The following is a 9,100-nucleotide window of genomic DNA, read 5'->3' on the forward strand; positions in this document are numbered from 1 at the left end:
CGTTTTCGGACTGCGTCCGAACGGGAACTAAAAAATAACACGTCCTAATCTGTACATGCTGCAATGCTATCGCAGATCTATCTATTATATTATACAGTCGCAGTAAGAACGCACGTGACATATTAGTTCAAAGCTCGATACAATGCACACCCCTTGGACAAGAATGTATTAAATGTAGTTAAACAGAGGCTGCAAAACCAATACTAACCAGTCATACACAATAGACGATCACAAAACATGCCCTCCTAGAAATGTAACAATAAATATAATCACATGCAAACAATGTCACAATATATATGGGGAACACATCAGTAGCCAGATTTTTCATCAACCAACACCAACCGCACTGTAAACAAGTTTTGACCCAAACAAATGTATCCCGAAAATTGGCCGACGCGAGTCATGTAATAGAAAACAGCTGGCTTCCCTATTTGTTCATATTAAGTGTGTCACACATAGCTATAGGGTCAGAGGTTCAATCTCTTACTAAATAAGCTCTGTCAAGTCTTCGTCGTTTACCAGCATACTGACTTTTTTTAAGTTCAAACTATTCACAGGAAGGTACATTCTGGATGACAATGGTGTATGTGTGTCGTTGAGGCTTCAGTCATAGCCCAAATACGAGCTGGGGTTAAATTCACATATCAATTAAGATTTATGTCACATGTTTCAATCAGAATAATGCTGTCGGCATTCACCTTTATGTACACGTGCTGCGTGTACCAAAACAATACTTTTACAATTGACATTTGGCTAGCGTGGTTTTCCCACGACACAACAAATAAATTAAATTAATACGAATTCCCCAAAACCTTTTAACATATTAGTGACATATCAAATAATTGTGAGTTTATCACCAGACACGCTACTGACATACAATACATTCTCAAAAAACAAAAGAAACAAGCAATTGACACTCTCAACTTAATTTACATAAGGATTCCCATTATAAGAAGCTACAGGGGCGTCGATCCATTCTGAAAAGTGAGGGGGACACTTTTGGGTCCGCGTAAGCGGCCAATGTCCGCGCTTGCGCGAACAGGGGGGTGTCTGAGAAGTGGGGATTGCTTTATGTTCCGACATATCTATGTTCCGACACCACTATGTTCCGACACCCCTATGTTCCGACACATAGTATACTTGTGTCAAACGTAATCTGAATAGTCGTGCGTGACCTTATACTACCTTGATATAACCAGGATGTTCTGCGGGTTAATAAAGTTGAAATTCAACTGTAGTGTAGTCCGGCCATGATGCTCGAAAGTCCGTGAAGGCGGGATCTTGCATAATGTTATCGGATAATTATCAGAGAATTATCGAACAATGTTGCCCATTGTATCATTCTAATACTTCGACAATTATTTGACAATATCCGTGTCTGTTGGATGTGGTTCCAACCACCGTCCCGAGGGACGGTGTTCCAACCTTAAATCCTCCGATTGCCTAACTATCGAAGTTTTAGATCGATAATTATCGGAGAATTATTTTACCTTTTTTATGAAAGTTGTACTTCGGTATTCATCAGTCGCAGAATTGCAAGGTTGCCGTTTACATCCGGTAGCACCTTTCCAAGTTTATCTACATATTAATTAAAATCATTTATTTATTTATTTATTTATTATGCGAGAGATGAATAGGCACTGCATTTAGCATTCCGTAGTGTTTGCATAAGTTTTTGAGATTGCCAAAAAATACAAAGGTTTCACACTATTTTTTTCCGTTCCTATATTGTGTATTCGGCCAACATTCCTCGTTTTACCTCCACACGTTATACGTTTTCCTATCAATCTAATACATTGATAGGTCTTAGAGAATTACATGTTTAAAAAAATTAAACCACCACCCAGCTGTAGACCCTGTGTAATGTCAATCTAAAACATCGAGAATTATCAGATATTTATCCGATAATTCAAATGTACAATAGGCCGGCTTCCTCTAATGCGAGGATATTGCACAAGTTTATACTACCTGCAAATTTGATGAATAATTCATCGTTCAGGGTTAAGGTCCATATTAGACAGATTTCCTTAAGGAAGTCAGAAAGCACTATTCTATTTTATTCTTCGTTGTTCTATTGTATTGTTCTGATATTCCTCTTTATTCTGAAAATATTCCCATATGTTACACTCATAAATTACAGTTGGGCTACACTGATTTAATTTTATGGATGACGTCCTCTGAAGACCCCAAAACTATTGCGAGAGAGCGAAAAAAAAAATCCTGCAAAAAAAAAAATGTTGCTAAAACCACAGGACTACGGAACTGTTATTACGAATTGAACCACAGTGTATCAAAAAAACCAACAAGTCTTTATTTGTAGGAGGCACATATTGATGTACACATCTTGTTCTGTATTACTGTCACAGGTATCATCATCTTTGATTTTGAAAAGGCAGGAGGATAAGACAGATGTTAGCTTTGCCAAAGGCATACACATCAACTCAATAATAAAGAAAAAATTACTGTGTTGTATTGAAAAAAATATTAAAAATGAACAATAAGTTTGTCAACAGCAACCTGGAAATTAACTTCTTTGACATTCAAACTACAGCTTTTAAAGTGACACTTCAGATAGACTAAGTGTAGACACAAACTACTTCAACTATGTAACAAATTATAAGAGGCTCGATATTGTAAAAAAAACACCAACAGAGAGTCAACAAAAATTTGGATGCAGAAAATTATGTACATGTATCTTGATGAAAATTTGTCATATGATCAAAATAAGGGGACTTCGGCCGAGGAGCTTCAGCTGCTTTCGTTGCAGTTTTGTCGACTTCAATGCGGACAAAGCAACAGAACTGACTTTTCGTCTGTTCGACTTTTAGGCCACCATACACCTCCATTCCTCTCCCATTTCTCTCATCGTATAGCTGTGTAAACGTCACATCTCCCAGGCCAACGTCAATTGCGTACCAGTCTACAACAATCCCTCCGTTTTATCTCTGAACTTTTATGCTCACGTATTTTGGTGGCGTGGATCGCCATGTTGGATCATTTATGACAAAATTGGCATGTTTTGAGACAATTTCCTTCCCATAGGTCTTTGCGCTTTACGTAACGCGCATCTAACTGTGCGGAGTTTGGTTTTGAGTTTAGAGGTAGTCCAAAATGAGTTTTACCTGTTTAACGACAAGTCGGCGCTTTGCGACAATATGAGTCGGCAAGTTTCGAACAGAAAACCGATCTGTGGAGACTCATCGTCGGAGATTTTTTTTTTTTGAGACCAGGCGAAAACTGATGCGCGCGGATGTCATCAATAAAATTAAGTCGGTGTGGCCTTGGTATAATACACAATTTAAATACTTATCCTTATATCTGCCAAAACATGTACATCCCGTATTTATACTTTGTCAATATCCTTCGTGTTCTGCAGACGTATTTGAAACTGCCTATTCGCTCCATTGTGCAGTCGTCGATTTTGTATTTTACGTTTAATAAATAAATAAAATATTGAGAAAGCATAAAAAGACTTATTTTCAAATACATGAATATGTCATGACTAATTAATTTTATCCTAAACGGGATTTGCCCAGAAAATGCCATTTGATGATTTTGAATAACGTATAATAAAGTTAATGAATTCATAATGTCAATAAGTAATGGATTATACGATGTAATATCCAACGCAATACTTGTACGCTACATCAATATAGCTTTAGTTTGATATATAACATGATGGTATTTGTCTGAGGAATTCCTATTTAATATGTGACAGGCTATTACGTAATTATATCTTTGTATAAGGTTGATTCCATAAAATTCCCTTTTATTTGACGCTGTGTATAATTTTTTAAAGCTAACATATTTACCCTGATTTTTGGGGCAAAACGGCTCAGATTCTGCAGCCAAAATTGACCAAATTAATTCCCATGTTTCTGTCTATTTTATGGCATGTAAATTTGACAGTCTTGTCTTAATTTTAATTGTACAGTCAGTATTCTGTAACTAGACTGATCGCCCTGAACAGAGAAAAAACATGTTGCTATGTTCTATCATATGGAGGGGTATTTATCCAATGTTGGCTTCCGACCACTAGCGTACATTTTTCCATTGAAAATATGGCACATTCTGGCCGGCTCAGAATGTATTTAATGATCGTCGAACATAAAAGTACTAAACAATGTAATTTAGGTCTCCCCGAGTACAAGTTGTCAGGGGCCCACATGAAGACTGTCAAGTACATAGTTTATTGTTGATCTGAATGTTTGGCAATAATTAAAAAAAAAATTGCGTCTGAAGCTTGATAGGATACATCGCGTCTAAGAATATTGCCGACGACGATCACAAAAACATCTCCATGAAAGCCCATGGCCAGAAGAGTGACAAGTATTATAATCCGGCATAGTTATTTTTTAATGTAAAGAAATGTAACATTGTGTTACAAAAGGTGGGCGTAGAATAATATTTGAAGAAGAATAATAATATTTTTTCTTATAGTAAAGAGATAAAAACGCACTGAAATGTCAAAAACGTTTCTAAAATTTCGTAGGTGTCAGAACCTAGGGTTGTCGGAATATAGGAATGTCGGAACATAGGGGTGTCGGAATTTAGGGGTGTCGGAATATAGGTGTGTAACCCCGAGAAGGGATGTGCCCCCCTCAGAAGGTAGAAATTTTTGAAAAATGCAACCAAAATGAAGTCATTTGGTGCATACTTGGGGATTTTCATTCTTGATCATTAAGAATACAGTACATGTACACAGAACCAAAGGCATTACACAAACGCAGGCTTTGATATAAGCCTATTATTGATATTTGGGTAAGTCTAGAAAGTGGAGGGGACAGTTGATATTGTGTCTCCCACCCTTCAGAAAGTGGGGGGACGTGTCCCCCCTGTCCCCCCATGATCGACGTCCCTGAGAAGCTACAATCTCATTCATAAGGGTCGAATCTTATCTACATTAGGTCCACGTCGGTAGGCGCAACAACAACCAACTACCAGCGAGTCAACTCGCTTCCATAACTTAGGTAGTCAGTAGATCTAAGTATTGTATAAGTATTCTAGTTGCAATAGACCAAGTGCGAAACCAGCAACAACGTGTCTCGTATGGAAGCCTTGTGTGAATGTGTATATATGCGTACTGACCTCACGACACATGCGTCGTGACCCCGGTACTCAAGCAGCCAAGTCGAGTGAGTGATTCGAGTGAGTGATTTTTACGGGAAAGAGAGTGTTTTTCTAAAAAATTATATATTCACAAACACCAAGTTGCTGTTACAGAAAATATAGTTACGACGTAATCAAGACCCAGCAATAGCAATGAATTTCAATAGCGCAAACCACACCATAAACGACATATCATTCATAGGCATAATCAAGATAAACTACGGACCGGCTATGGAAGCATCTAGAATATATTTGGATAGATAAAATGGCTACACCACACCATAAGCGATGAATATTGGATATTGTCACATACCTCGTAACGCTATAGCAAGTGCGTCCTCTCCAGGGCAATAGTTTCCCGTATCCCAACCCAGCGCAACCGGTGTTGATTAATCAAATAAAAAACTTGTCACTCTAAATTATAAGAAGTCGTGTGTTTGATGTCACGCTGTGGTGAAATTGTAATTACATCTATAAGGTATATGATAAGACGTTTATGGACTGGACACGGCCTTTGCTGTCCTCAGTCATACGGTTTACGCGCCACAAAGCCGTACCCCTCCATAAAGATTAGTAGGCTTCATCATATGATACAGCGCCCTCTATCATATGCTATAAATAGAGACACACCTACACCTTTGACATGCACCACTAAACATCCCACAGAGGCGAATTTCAGGTGAGACTCCTGAAAGTTTGTTGTGGCCCGCCTTGTAATCGTAATCGAAAATCAGTCACTATTCCAGGTATAATATATTTAAAACTCATTAATGATTTACTACATGTTTACATGTAACCAAGATACGTCGCCATATTATGTATTTTATTTCTTTTGTTCTACAAATGGCCGCTGTTGTAGGCTGGGTGTGAACTATGGCAATTAAAACACCGCAACAGACATCTTCGAGTCAAGAGTATGGACGAGAGTATCAGGAAACAGCTGGGGCAACCTCGTCAGGTACATACTGTTGTGTATACGTTTTTAGTCGTGATATAAGGCTACGGAAGTAGAGTAACAACTACAGAACAGTCAAAAACCAGGCGATATTTACTTGTGTGCGTTTATTCTTCACTTTTGCATACAACATATGGTGCAATTCATGGCTGTTCCTTTTCGCATACGTAATATTTGATAATCTGAATATTGGATAGCAAAAAATTTACGTACACAGAGAGAAACGTCGTATCGAATGCGTTTCATTGTTGGCTGATTTGTTCGGTATCCGTACCCCTGCTGGAATGTTCGTTGTTTACAGGTTAAGCCAGCTTGCTTGTATGCTAGTCAGTGCGTATTGCATATGAGGTCAATTATCTCACACTATAGGTCACCCTCGTCAATCATGGTATTATGTTGTAACCATATCGATACGTACATTCGCCAGCCAACACTAACAGCTCTGTGGACGGGATTGTGACGAGTTAACGACCTGATATGTTGCACAATAATTAGCGTGTCCGCACATTATCAGGGAGATCGTTGCACTCCCATTACCGGCTGTACACTCAGCAGTGTTAACAGAGTACGTTTTGTCCATCTGCCAAGCTCTTTCATATTTTAGAAAATGGCGTTTTTTTTGGAGGGGGCGTGATACTGGCTGGCGTAGCCTTTTCCGTGGGCCAAGCGATCTACTATATGTGTAAGAGTTGCACTGTCCATTATTTCGTAGCTTGTTAACCAGAGATTATAGTTCAAGTGATTAATATGCATCGTCAATCCGATAACACTGGCTAAATAAATAAATAAATAAATAAATAAATAAATAAATAAATAAATAAATAAATAAATAAATAAATAAATAAATAAATAAATAAATAAATAAATAAATAAATAAAACATATCAATAGACGCATGCTATATACGACTACAGGTATATTGCTATGTGGATGTTATAAATTCTGAATCAAGTCTGAATGCCTTGTATTATGTATAGGTATCGCGCTTACTAAACTGCTAGGTATACAAATGTCAAATGATAGCGTGGTAGTCTATACCTAACAAAAAGTAGAGTTCACTGTTAATTTATTCAAAAAAGGATTTGATATATCAAAGTCGACCACACACTTGCAGTAGTGAGAAGGCAGAACAAAACCTTCTTACTTGCGTCACAGTCTTAGGTGTCCTGCAATATTTATCGGGCTTCACCTTTTTACGGATTAGCTCTACTGTCATTTGATGTCACACCGTGACCCAAATATGTTTACACTTCTCATTGGGTGCGTTATTTATTCTTCCAAATAATATCACAATATTTAGATATATCACAAGGGTTTTTGACTGCAATCCAACTATTCAATAATATTTAGGAACTATGGTTAAATCAAAACGCATAACATTTTAAATGTACATTGTGCATCAAAAACACGTCTTTTTGCCATCTGCATCGTACCCCACCTGCCAATATCCATACGTCAAAACCAAATTTGAGAGCCAGGATTCTTCTTCGAGTCGTCGAAAGTCATTGCAGAATGGTATCATACAATCTATTTTCCAGACCAGGACTACTGACCGGTGCAACCTATGGTGACGACTTCCAAAGTTAAAATGTTGAATTCATATTCCACTTAAATTTCCATAAAGATTAAATGTACTCCCTCATTCAATATACTATTACGATATAGTCAGCATTTATTAACTAGATATACATATCCATACAAATAGAACGGATACATATTATGTTGGATGCTATTATAGACTGATTCTCATATCTTACGGTAGCGAGACTATTATTTGTGTTGAAAATTACGATTTTCACATTTATTTATTAATTGATGAAATGCACTATAAACTTTCATATAATATAGTCAACATAACATAGAATGTCATGTAAGTTGGTTAAAATGTTGATTTTCTGAAGAAAAGCAGGGCAGCTTCAGTAGTGATTTCCAAAATCAACAACACAGGTTTAATCTGTGTGCCTATAAGTTTCAAAGATAAACTCAAGACAAAGCAATGTTAGGATGTGTAATCAGTAGCTATCTGACACACAATGAGTGTTTCCAAACATTCGAGTGGTTTGTCTCCGCCCCTGCTTGTTTGCCAAATTAGTCATTTGCATATAAATATGTCAGACACAAGGTCACACAGTCACTAAAAAAATCATTGATTTTGGTGTTTTCATCTGCCGATTTTATCAAATTATAGCTATACAATTTCTTTATTTTTTTGGTTTCCAATAGCCTTACACATTTGGATGCCCCTACACATGTTAAAACAGACCTTGACGGGAAAACAAATCGATTGTGTCGATAAACAAGCTTGAAAATCTTTGCTGTGACTTCATGGACGTCTTCTATGAGTTTATTTTTTTTCAAAAAACAAGGTCTTTAACAAAAAATAACGTATACTTATTGTCGTCGGATTAACACCAAATTTTCACAGCTTTAAGGTGACAATGAGAGGAGCTTGAATGTGTCCAGACAAACTATTTTGTGGATTATTTACCAACGTGTTGTGGTTTGAGTTGGGGGCAATGCGACTAAAACGGGAATTAAAATTCAGCACACTACTTTTTAAAACGCATTGCTTGCATAAAACTGGCCAGACACATTCAATTTACCAGACTATTGAACACTAGGAAAAGTAAAAAAACCTTCTTATCACCAGCATAATTGTGTAATTATTTTTTTTACAGAAAAAGTATTTTTTTACCTTTGATTGAGTAACGCGTCGGAGAATGGATTTACGGGCATGAAAAACACACTTTTGGAAAGCTTGAAGTCTGGCGATTCCACAAATATATACTTCCCTGAATCTTTTTGTAGACATTTAGTCACAATTAGAAGATGAAAACAAGTATGCAAATAATAGTCCCGCTACCTTAACATAACCATGAAAATATATCATTTTATTTATCATTTTATGTTTCAGATACCATCAGCTCTATAAATGATAAATATGTCTCTGCACTCAATAACGTAAATAGCCACGATCTGTGGGCGTTCGCAAGACAACTGGGTATTGGTGATCGTGATTTGGACAGAATTGAACACG

This window comes from Saccoglossus kowalevskii, chromosome 5 (assembly GCF_978046115.1).
Source record: "Saccoglossus kowalevskii chromosome 5, keSacKowa6.1, whole genome shotgun sequence".
Classification (NCBI taxonomy): Eukaryota; Metazoa; Hemichordata; class Enteropneusta; family Harrimaniidae; genus Saccoglossus; species Saccoglossus kowalevskii.